The sequence below is a fragment of the Microcaecilia unicolor genome, chromosome 4, assembly GCF_901765095.1.
Source record: "Microcaecilia unicolor chromosome 4, aMicUni1.1, whole genome shotgun sequence".
NCBI classification, from domain to species: Eukaryota; Metazoa; Chordata; class Amphibia; order Gymnophiona; family Siphonopidae; genus Microcaecilia; species Microcaecilia unicolor.
In genome coordinates, this window is record NC_044034.1 from 319,800,632 (window position 1) to 319,813,194 (window position 12,563).

General features: G+C 45.1%; 1 long non-coding RNA gene across 1 annotated transcript in view; it reads left to right on the forward strand.

Annotated features, from left to right (window-relative positions):
* Positions 1-277: 277 nt before the first annotated feature.
* The window catches only part of LOC115469356, a 51,591-nt gene continuing 39,305 nt past the window's right edge, over positions 278-12,563 (forward strand). The window contains exon 1 of the long non-coding RNA XR_003941998.1: positions 278-389. This is a non-coding gene — a long non-coding RNA (uncharacterized LOC115469356). The remainder of the gene's footprint in view (positions 390-12,563) is intronic.

Sequence of the window (12,563 nt, forward strand, 5' to 3'; positions counted from 1 at the left end):
CCGTCCTGCATCCGTGATTCCTGGACTACAAATCCTATAAAGATTTTGTGAACTTAATTACTTTTTCTTAACTCTGTAACTTTATGCTACCCATATCACTTTCAATTTATTGTACTTTACTGTTTATTTACTAAATGTTGTAAGTCACATTGAGCCTGCCAGTGGTGGGAAAATGTGGGGTATAAATGATATAAATTAATTAATTAATGAAGTTAGATATGGAATATTCTGTTTAAAGATAGCTTATTATAATACTTGTTAATTTTCCCCCTAGATGATTCTTTGAGGAACTGGCTGCTGGTAGGTGTTGGACTGCTTGTCCTTCACCTAGCTATTATAATAATCGCAATTATAATAAAAAGGAGGCAAAGTACAGAAAACAGTGAAAGGTAGGGCTGACATGCTTATGATTAAGTATTATTCTTTTTGTGAAATAACTTCAGGTCAATATTTAGCATGGTATAAGTGGGCAGGAGAGACTTCTGCCCTCTTAAATCACACTGAGTGTGTTGGCCACAGATATTTAGAGGCACTGAATTGGACTGTGCTCAATGTCATTTCTGACTGCCATAGCATTGTCCAGTTAGTGCCAGGGCAGTCTGTAGGTAAAGCATGGACAGAGCTGACAATTATTAGTGGCAATATTCAGTCCACTAACTGGTTAAGTGCATAAAGTTAGGACAGCAAAAAAGGCTATCCTAAGTTTACCCACCAAGCTAACCGAACACCAATCTGAATATGTTCAGCTGGTACCCAGTTAACTTCCGGTTGACTGCGCTGACCTGGATATTCAATGCAGGAGCCCACACATGGCCCAAAATTGAATATCTGGGCTTAATTCAGCCCGTGGCTTAAAACCCATGGGCTGAATATTGGGCCTCTTTTTTTTCTTTCCAGCATAAGGAATGAGCAATGTCAAATGAGTATGTAATTGGAAGAAATTTTGGTTTTCTGCTTAAAGCTTCTTATGTGATTCTATACTGTGTTGCATATATAGTAGTTTTGTTGAAACAGAAATAGTAGTAGTTGCTATAAAGTGGCAGCTCTGTGTTCTTGCCATCCTTATAACCAGACTAAATTCTTTCAAAAGGTGTGAATAGTACTACGGTAACACTGTATACTATGTCCTTGATTCTGCAAATATATCCTGGGCTGAAGATTTAATCATGGAGATATTTAGTTGAGAATAAAAAATACAATAATTTGCTTTTTGGATTCAATAACATTGTTGGGTGAGAGGTGCTGCACCATCTACAGCTTTTATGTTACTGGAATTTATCTTCCGCTACAGTAGAGAGGTGTGGTAGCCGTGTTAGTCCACTCTTAAAGGTTATCAATAGAAATCAAACAAAATAAAACATGGAAAAGAAAATAAGATGATACCTTTTTTTATTGAACATAACTTAATACATTTCTTGATTAGCTTTCGAAGGTTGCCCTTCTTCGTCAGATCGGAAATAAGCAAATGTGGTAGCAGATAGTATATATAAGAGAAACATCAAAGCATTACTTTGACAGTCTGACAGAGTGGGAGGGCGGGGTATGCATGGGGACATCAAAGCATTTCATTATTCTAACAGGATGGGTGTTGGTAGGTGAGAGGAGGGTAATAAACAGAGAAATAGAGAAATACAACTTTATGGTTTATAATGGGTTAGAAAACCCAGATCCTTGTTAAGTCCTGTCTGTTGGGTGTTAAAATATTCAATCATTCTTATTTCAAAGGTCTTATGTTCCTGTATTGTTTTAAAAATTACCTTTCAGTATTCTTACTGTGAAATCACTGGTGCAGTGTTCTGATTTTGTAAAGTGTTGGCCCACAGGGGTGGGGGCTTGACTGGCACCAGCTATTTTCATGTTATATCTATGCAGATTGGCCTGTTTCTCCAAAATAGCATCCTTCGTTACATTTTTTACACTGAATGATATATACCACACTGGAAGATGAGCATGTAAAATAGTCCTTTATGTTGAATATTTTTCCCTTGTGAATGACTGTGGGGTCTTGTGAAATGTTTTGGCATAGTTTGCAGCTGTATGTGTTACAGGGAAACGTGCCCTTTTCTTTTTCAGTCTGTGTTGGGAGTTTACTTCTGATCAGCTTGTGTTTTAAGTTTGGTGGCTGTCGGAAGGCCAGCACTGGTGGGGATGGGAATATCTCTTTCAGTAATTCATCCTCCTGGAGTAAGGGCTGTAGGTCTCTTATGATTTTCCTCAGTTTCTCCAGCTCTGGGTTGTATGTCACTACAAGGGGAATTCTGTCTGTGGCTTTTTTTTCTTTGTACTGTAGCAGATTTTCCCTGGGAGTTTTGAGGGAGGAGGCAATATTCTTGGAGATTATTTTGGGGTTGTAGCCTTTCTGTTTGAAGGATGCAGTCAGGGTTTCAAGGTGTCTGTCTCTATCCTCTGGGTCCGAGCAGATACGGTGGTATCTTGTGGCTTGGCTGTAAATAATGGATCTTTTTGTATATTATTTTCAATGCATCTAACTTCTTGCAAGCCCCCTTTTTAAAACTTTTTTCACGTCCCCACGTCGTCACGGTTGGATCATCTTTTTATATCAGTTTTATAAGGGATGCATAGGTACAGACACAATTATGTTTCTAATAAAAAAATGTCAGTACACTACACATCATAGGATATTCTTTTAATACACAATTTCATTCATATGTCCTGTATGCCTAGTTCCCATTTTATTTATTTATTTATTCATGCGTTTATATGGATTTTATTGTACATGCAGCATTAGCATTCTTTGAGAACATCGCATATGAGAATATGTATTAAGTTATGTCCAATAAAAAAGGTATCATCTTATTTTCTTTTCCATGTTTTATTTTGTTTGATTTCTATTGATAATCTTCCGTTACACAAACCAGGACTGTTTAGCTACAAAAGCATATATCTCTATATCATGTGTCCCACGTAATGTCACCATTTATACACACTGACATTGTAGTGTTTTTTTGAATACCCTCAGATATAACCCACTGTTTAATGCAGTCAGTAAAGCTGCCAATCAGTGGTATAGCACTTCTTTCATCGGGTTACTCATTCAATATTTATTTAAGAGGGTGTTTCTTGTGGTTAACTCATATACCCACACCCAAGTGCTATACACATTATTCAATCACACTTTAACAATGAAGATCGTGAGACACAATGTACTTAGCTCAGTCTTGCCGAAAATAAGTCCAAACTGAGGATTTCTTCCAACGAATGCCTTCCCCTGAAACCGCCCGACTCCGCGGGTTTCAAACTCTTTCATCAGGGACAAGGGTTAAGGCTCCAATCTCTCTCCATATACGTCCCTCAGAAGCAATACGAGACCACTACTGATATGTGCAAGTAGCTTATATAGGAGCTTCCTCCAAGGTTAAAGCTGGAAGTATCTTCGTCGTAACGTCACTGTAACAACAAACTTTATGTGTATGAACATTCACTACATATTCCCAACTCACACTAACAGTGTAACAACAATGACTTTAAAAACTATTAAATGATGGTATTCCACTCCAGATTCTCATTAAGTCCTCCTGGACTAACAATTCCCAAAGTAAAAATCCACCACTGTTCACGGCGGGCTAAAACTGCTGCCCGATCCCCGCCATTGGCTAACTGAGGAACATGATCAATAATGTGCCACTTAAGTTCCGCAAATTGATGATGAAATTGTTCACAATGCATCACCATAGGTGCCGTAACAGTCTTTGTAGTAAACCTACTTTTGTGTTCAATAAGACGTATTTTCATAGATCTTGACGTACGTCCCACATAATATAAACCACAAGGACATTTTATGATGTACACCACAAATGAAGACATACACGTAGTTTTGTACTTCAATTTAAACATTTGTTGTGTTTGTTCATAAGTCCATTGCTGCATACTAGTTGTCTGACCACAAAATTGACAATTGCCACATGGTTGATGCAAACCTTCCTCCTCATTATCTCTATCTTGTGTCAAAGATGTATGTACCAGCTGATCCCTAAGATTACGCCCACGCGTATAAGCAATACATGGCTGTTCAGCAAAGATAGGATGAAAGGTCAACACCTGCCAATGTCTATACAGGATCTGTGCCACCCGAGGGGCCAAAGTAGAGAAGCCCAAAACACACACCATCTTATTCATTTGTTCCTTAGGTTTATCCGCTAATAAGAGAGAACATTGGGCATACCATGCTCGTTTGAACGCCTGTCTTATGCATTGATCAGGATATCCCCGAGCTCTCAATTTATTCGATAGTTCAGCGACTTGTTGTTTAAGAATCTCATCGGTGGCACAGATTCTGCGGAGTCTCAAAAATTGTCCTATAGGCAGGGACCACTTCAACCTATACGGGTGATGACTGTTGAACTGTAATAAAGAATTCCGATCAGTCGATTTGTGATACACCGTAGAGTATAATTGACCACCACGTCTATAAATGAGCGTGTCCAAAAAAGAAATCTGTTGAGTACTTTTAGACATAGAGGCATATTTTCAAAGCACTTAGCCTTCCAAAGTTCCATAGGTTTCTATGGAACTTTGGAAGGCTAAGTGCTTTGAAAATATGCCTAATAGTGAATTTCAAGTGTTCATCCCTACCATTTAACCACTCCAAAAATTGAAAAAGTTGTTGTTCCGTAGAATGGAATTTATCTGACATCCAAATCTTGTCCTCTTCTTTCATTAATATCTCTTCTTCCATTACAGAATATGTGTCCCTCTTCCACAGACATCATGCACATCTAGAATAGGGTGGACAGTTTGGCATGTAAATGGTTATGTAGTCAATAGGCTCTGTCATATGCAGTTGCATTTGAGTTTTCTATTGAAGCATAAGTTGCCCAGTGTTACTTTGTGCCTATTACCTGTGCTTCACTTGCCCCATGAATGGGTCTCTACCATTCCATGTCTATAGTGATATGCCCCGAACCATGTATGTGCTGATTTTTAAGACACAGTTTGTATTTGTTCATGTTCATATGCCCAGTTTTCCTCTGACTACCAACATCAATGGTCTTTGCTGACTATTCTGGTTTTGCTACATAATCTGCAATGCTAGTTGCCTCCAGTTTACCACAGATGTTCATGTCTATGAACCTATGCACTCAGTGATGCTTTCTGAATAACTGTACTATCATTCTGTGATGATATTTGTTTTGAATGTGTATATACTGTCTTTGTGACTATGGAGTGTGAAGGGAAAATGTGGAGTTGGTACAGCTGCAATGGAAGGGGTCAAAAAGAGCAACAGCTTGTGGAAAGTATGTATGATGAAGATGAGAATAAAGGTCAATATAATTACAGTGGCGTAGCCAGACAGGCAATTTTGGATGGGCCTGAGCCCAAAGTGGGTCAGCACATTTTCTCTGCCCCACCCTACCCCCACCTCAAAATATAAATTACACTTTCTCTAAAGGTGGCCAGAATTCCCTTTTACCAAGCTTGGCAGGCATTAGCATCATCCCTAAGCCACTGATGCCAGCACCCAATGCACGTATAGTTGTCGGTGGCTCAAGGATGCTGTCGACTGCAGAGCTTGGGAGAAGGGAGTTCTGACTGTCTTTGGATGAATTCCACAACTGGGGATGCTTGGGGATCCCCACCAGCTATATAGCAAGGGTCAGCACCGATGTTAGCCGTGCTAGAGCCCAGGTCAGAAAATAGAGGAGAGCCCTCCCTTCCCTGAACCCCTCTGCCTCCCCTCTAATTTCCCCACCTGCCATTACTATCACACCACAAGAGATACAGAGTGCATACTAAGTGGCAACAATATCAAAATGCTTACTAACCAAAAACACTATCAATCAATTTATTGCATCAACATATGTAATTTCTGTTTAATTTTTTAAGACAATGAGGCATCATATATGGCTCTAAAATAAACTACTGGATCTCCTATAGCACATAGCTATTCTAGATCCGAAGCTGTCCAATTTTTCTTAATCATTTGCCTCCAATGTCTTATTTTATCTTTTACATAAAAATGCACTTCTGCAACAAACATTTTTTTTTTTTAAAAGACAACAAAACAGCAACCAGTTCACATATCTGAGAATGCAGATTACAGCACTGTAGACCCTCACCAAATACAGAACAAGGGATCACAAATTAGAAATAAAAATATTTAGACAAAAATTGAACTGGGAACCCCAAGATGATAAATCTAGCATGTATTCTACTGAACACAATACAAAGACATTTACTATGCACATTTCCCGAAGCTAACATATATTCCTTTCAAAGCATTCAAAATAAAATTATTTTTTCTACCTTTGTAGTCTGGGCATTTTATTTTTCCATTATGTTGGTTCTGATTTCTCTTTTCTGCTTTCCTGTCTTCCGTCTGCTAATTCTCCTTCAAGTGGCTGCTGTTCATTTGTCTTTTCTCCTCTCTCCTTTGTATTCCCTCACTGCACCTGCCTCTAACATATTGATTGTTTCTTTTTAGCTCTTTCCTCTTTTTTTTTTCTTTTCTTCTCTCTGCCAACTCAAATTTCATCCTCTGTCAGCCTTCTCCTCCTTTTTACTTTTCAGGCATCTATCAAATTTCCATCTTCTCTCACCCAGTAGCTCTCCCATTACCCATCTCAAACCTTCCCAAGCCCTCAATTCTCTTTCATCGTTAATCTAATCCCCATTCTTCGAGGACAAGCAGGCTGCTTGTTCTCACTGATGGGTTGACGTCCAATGGCAGCCCCAGGTCCGGAAATCTTCCTAGCAACAAAGCTTGCTAGAGCCCTCGTGCACACGAGTGCATGCACCGTGCATGTGCGACCAGCTTCCCGCCTGTCGCACGAACGTGTCCCTCAGTCTCTTTTTTTCCGCGGTCAGGGTGGCTGTTTTACGGTTGCTCTGCGCCTCAGGAGAGAGCCCTTTCGGTTTACCGTCGCTTTAAACTTTTCTTGTTTTCGCAAGTTCGCGCTTGTCATTCTGTCTAAAAAAAAATAAAAAACCTCTCAAACTTTCTTTTTTTGTACTTAGTTTGTCAGTCAGTTTTTTGTTTTAGTTTTCGTGCATGGCCCTGTTGGCCGCCCGTACAGGTTTTTCCCCCCCTTTTTCTGTGCTTCTTTTGGCGCCATCATGTCTTTTGATTTTGCCGCCGCGATTTTTCCGTTGATGTCATCGAAGATCGCCAGTGGCTTCAAGAAGTGCACTCGGTGCAGCTGGGCAATCTCAGCCACTGATCCACACGCTTCGTGTATTCAGTGTCTTGGGGTGAGTCATCACCCCGACGCTTGTACTTTGTGTCGTGGCCTTAAAAAGCGGACACAAGCATTGAGATTAGCTCAGTGGGAGCGCCTGTTCCAAGCTTCGCCTGACCCTTTGGCGTCTACTTCGGCAGCGGTACCGAGATCGACGGTGTCGATGTCGGCACCAGAGAGTGCATCGACGTCCGGAGTGCAGGTAATGGCTGTCCAGAGAACATCACATGCTGGCAGCAGTGGGCCATTGAGTGGGTCTCCACCTGCCTCGAGGGCTCCTGCGGTGCAGGCCCATCAGGACCGACCCTCTTCGGACCTGACCTCGAGGAGACGTTTGGATTCAATGTCTTCCTTGTCAGTACCGGGGGGGGGGGGGGGTACCGAGACCGTGCTTTGAGCGAAGGCGAAGAAGCACCGTCATCGGTCGCCCTCCCGTCATGGTACCGAGAGCTCCAGGACGCCGAAGGATTCGGCACCCGTGAAGCATCGATGCCGGGAGGACCGCTCACCCTCCATTCAGGAGGAGTCAATGCGCACTTCTCCAGACAGCCCGGTACCGCCTCCGCCTCCTCAGCAGATTCGGGCTTTGACTCCTGCACTGACTCCCCAGCTTTTTTCGACAGCCACTCTTGACGAGCACCTCGAAGCCATTCTTCCAAGGATCCTGGAAAGGCTGCTGCGACCGTCTGTTCCAGTACCGGCGGTGCTTGCGCCTATGGTACCGTCGATAGATGCGGCGGCTGGCTCCCCGTCCGTGGTGAGGCCTTTGACGTCGGTGCCGCTTGCGGTGTCAGCATCGGCTGCCACCCAAGTGGCTTCCCCGTCGACGTCGGTGGAGGGAGCTTCATCGCCATCGGCATGGGAGTCTACTTCTTGTCACCGTCATCGAGGATTTCGCTCCTCGGCATCGAGACGGGCCCAGCTTCAGACTGCGATCAGAGAACTCGTGTCTGATACTGAGGGGGAGGCCTTGTGGGAGGCAAAAGAGGACCCAAGATATTTCTCGGATGAGGAGTCTTGTGGTCTTCCTTCTGATCCTACTCCTTCGCCAGAGAGAAAGCTTTCTCTTCTCGAGAGTTTGTCTTTCTCTTCCTTTGTCCGGGAAATGTCTACGGCCATTCCCTTCCCAGTGGTCACTGAGGATGAGCCCAGGGCTGAGATGTTTGAAGTCCTGGACTATCCTTCACCACCTAAGGAGTCATCCACTATTCCCCTACATAATGTCCTTAAGCAGACATTGATGGCAAACTGGATGAAACCATTAACTAACCCCACCATCTCAAAAAAAAGCTGAGTCCCAGTATCAGATTCACGGGGACCCGGAGTTGATGAAGACCCAGTTGCCTCATGACTCTGTGGTTGTGGATTCCGCTCTGAAGAGGGCCAAGAGTTCTAGGGATTACGCCTCGGCACCCCCGGGGCGGGAGTCTAGAACTCTGGACTCTTTTGGGAGGAATGCCTATCATTCCGCTATGCTCGTGGCCAAGATCCAGTCCTACCAGCTCTACATGAGCATCCCTATGCAGAATAATGTGAAGCAACTTCCCATGATTCAGGAAAACGATTGGCTATGCTCTCTGGACTTGAAGGATGCTTGTATGCACATTCCGATACAGCCATCTCACAGGCAGTATCTTTGATTCCGTCTGGGAACACAGCATTTTCAGTATTGTGTACTGCCCTTTGGGCTCGCCTCCGCGCCCCGGGTGTTCACCAAATGCCTGGCGGTAGTGGCGGCATCTCTACGCAAGCTGGGAGTGCATGTCTTCCCTTATCTCGACGATTGGCTGGTGAAGAGCACTTCCGAGGCAGGAGCTCAGCAGTCCATGCAGATGACTATTCAACTCCTGGAGCTACTCGGGTTTGTTATAAATTACCCAAAGTCTCATCTCCTTCCAGTTCAACAACTAGAATTCATAGGAGCTCTGCTGGACTCAAAGGCGGCTCAGGCCTACCTCCCCGAAGCAAGGGCAATCTTCTGTCCCTAGTTTCTTTGGTCAGAGCGTCTCAGCAGATCACAGCTCGGCAGATGTTGACATTGCTGGGCCATATGGCCTCCACAGTTCATGTGACTCCCATGGCCCGCCTTCACATGAGATCAGCTCAATGGACCCTAGCTTCCCAGTGGCATCAAGCTGCGGGGGGTCTAGAGGATGTTATCCAGCTGTCCACAGTGTTTCTCAATTCCCTCCATTGGTGGACAATTCGATCCAATTTGACCTTGGGACGTGCCTTTCAAATTCCTCAGCTGCAAAAGGTGCTGACCACGGATGCGTCTCTTCTGGGGTGGGAAGCTCATGTAGATGGGCTCCACACTCAAGGAGTTTGGTCCCTCCAGGAAACCGGTCTACAGATCAACCTCCTGGAGTTGAGAGCGGTCTGGAACGCGCTGAAGGCTTTCCGAGATCGGCTGTCCAATCAAATTATTCAAATTCAGACAGACAATCAGGTTGCCATGTACTACACCAACAAGCAGGGGGGCACCGGATCTCGCCCCCTGTGTCAGGAAGCCGTTCAGATGTGGCTTTGGGCTCGCCGGCACGGCATGTTTCTCCAAGCCACCTTTCTGGCCGGGCGTAAACAACAGACTGGCCGACAGATTGAGCAGGATAATGCAACCTCACGAGTGGTCGCGCAGTTCGGGCGTGGTATGCAAGATCTTCCGAGCGTGGGGTACTCCCTCGGTGGATCTTTTTACCACTCAGACCAATCACAAGGTCCCTCAGTTCTGTTCCAGATTTCAGGCCCACAGCAGGCTAGCGTCGGATGCCTTTCTCCTATATTGGGGCAAGGGCCTCCTGTATGCATATCCTCCCATACCTTTGGTGGGGAAGACTTTGCTGAAACTCAAGCAGGATCGTGGAACCATGATTCTGATCGCTCCCTTCTGGCCGCATCAGATTTGGTTCCCACTTCTTCTGGAGTTGTCAGAACGAGGGGGCGCTTCTGCATCCCAACCTCCGGTCCCTGGCTCTCAAGGCCTGGATGTTGAGAGCATAGATTTCGCCTCCTTGGGTCTTTCTGAGGGTGTCTCCCGAGTCTTGCTTGCTTCCGGGAAAGATTCCACGAAGAGGTGTTACTATGTTAAATGGAGGAGGTTTGCCGTCTGGTGTGATAGCAAGGCCCTAGACCCTCGCTCTTGTCCTACACAGACCCTGCTTGAATACCTTCTGCACTTGTCTGAGTCTGGTCTTAAGACTAACTCCGTAAGAGTTCATCTTAGTGCAATTAGTGCTTATCATTATCGTGTAGAAGGTAAGCCTATCTCTGGACAGCCTTTAGTTGTTTGCTTCATGAGAGGTTTGCGTTTGTCAAAGCCCCCTGTCAAACCTCCACCAGTGTCATGGGATCTCAATGTCGTTCTCACCTAGCTGATGAAACCCGCTTTCGAGCCACTGGATTCCTGCCATCTGAAGTATTTGACCTGGAAGGTCATTTTCTTGGTGGCGGTTACTTCAGCTTGTAGAGTCAGTGAGCTCCAAGCCTTGGTAGCCCATGCTCCATATACTAAATTTCATCATAACAGAGTAGTCCTCCGCACTCACCCTAAGTTTTTGCCGAAGGTGGTGTCGGAGTTCCATCTGAACCAGTCAATTGTCTTGCCAACATTTTTTCCCCGTCCTCATACCCGCCCTGCTGAACATCAGTTGCACACATTGGACTGCAAAAGAGCATTGGCCTTCTATCTGGAGTGGACAAGCCCATTTAGACAGTCCGCCCAAATGTTTGTTTCTTTTGATCCCAACAGAAGGAGAGTGGCTGTCGGGAAACGCACCATTTCCAATTGGCTAGCAGATTGCATATCCTTCACTTACGCCCAAGCTGGGCTGACTCTTGAGGGTCATGTCACGGCTCATAGTGTTCGAGCCATGGCAGCGTCAGTGGCCCACTTGAAGTCAGCCACTATAGAAGAGATTTGCAAGGCTGTGACGTGGTCATCAATCCACACATTCACATCTCATTACTGCCTTCAGCAGGATACCCGACGCGACAGTCGGTTTGGGCAGTCGGTGCTGCAGAATCTGTTTGGGGTCTAGAATACAACTCCACCCCCCTAGGCCCATTTTTGTTCTGTTCCAGGTTGCACTCTCAGTTAGTTCTTTATATTTTCAGGTCAGTCTATGTTATGTCCTCGTTGTTGCGAGGCCCAATTGACCTTGTTTGTTGTTTTGAGTGAGCCTGGGGGCTAGGGATGCCCCATCAGTGAGAACAAGCAGCCTGCTTGTCCTCGGAGAAAGTGAAAGATACATACCTGTAGCAGGTATTCTCCGAGGACAGCAGGCTGATTGTTCTCACCAACCCGCCCACCTCCCCTTTGGAGTTGTCTCTTCTCTTGTCTTGCTTTGTAAGTTGACTGAGGGACACGTTCGTACGATGGGCGGGAAGACGGTCGTGCATGTGCGGTGCGTGCATGCGTGTGCACGAGGGCTCTAGCAAGCTTTGTTGCTAGGAAGATTTCCGAACCTGGGGCTGCCGTTGGACGTCAACCCATCAGTGAGAACAATCAGCCTGCTGTCCTCGGAGAATACCTGCTACAGGTATGTATCTTTTGCTTTACCATATTTCTACTCTCTATAATCACTATCCCCTCATTCATTTCCTTGCCACCTCTTCCTGGCCTCTCCCATACGATTCCATCATCCACCCTTCTAGCCCAGCAACTGTTCCCTCTTTTTCCCCATCTCCACTCATGTAGCATGACAGAGGAAGGTCCTGGAGTAAGCCTGTAGGGTTCAGTGTCTGCTCAGCTGGGTGCTGCATAAGGTAGAGCTACTGCAGGAGGGAGGGAGGAAGGCAGGCACGGAAATGCTGGACCTGTGGGAGCGGTAACTGCGACTTTTTTTTTTTAACCGCAGGAGCAAAGCTTTTTACTGTTCCCACAGGGCAGTAAAATGTTGTGATCCCGCACACGTGGAAAACAGGCCAAATGTTTTTCTTTTACCATGGATTTACCGCAGCTCCCCGTCCCCATGTCATTCACTAGAAGGAACTTAGGGTGAATGTGGTGATGAAATTTTGTGTAAGATGGACCTGCTTCTTGGGTCTGAAGCTCACTGATCCTGCGAGCTAAAGTAACTGCCACCAAAACAAGACCTTCCAGCAGTGGTGTGCTGGTAAATGTTTAACAACAGGCTCTCTCCCCGGTCCACCTCTGCGGCCCCCCGTCCACCTCTGCGCCCCCCCCCCCCCCCAAATTGCAGAGCTGGCTATAGCCGGGGAGAGAGCCTGGGGGGGGGGCAATGCATTACTCCAGGAAAAAAAAAAATTAATGATCCCAGGTTCCAATCTAATTCATGTTTAATGTGGGATAAAATGCCATAAATAAGTAGATAAATATAAACTTTTAATGTTCAGCACCTGATTCTC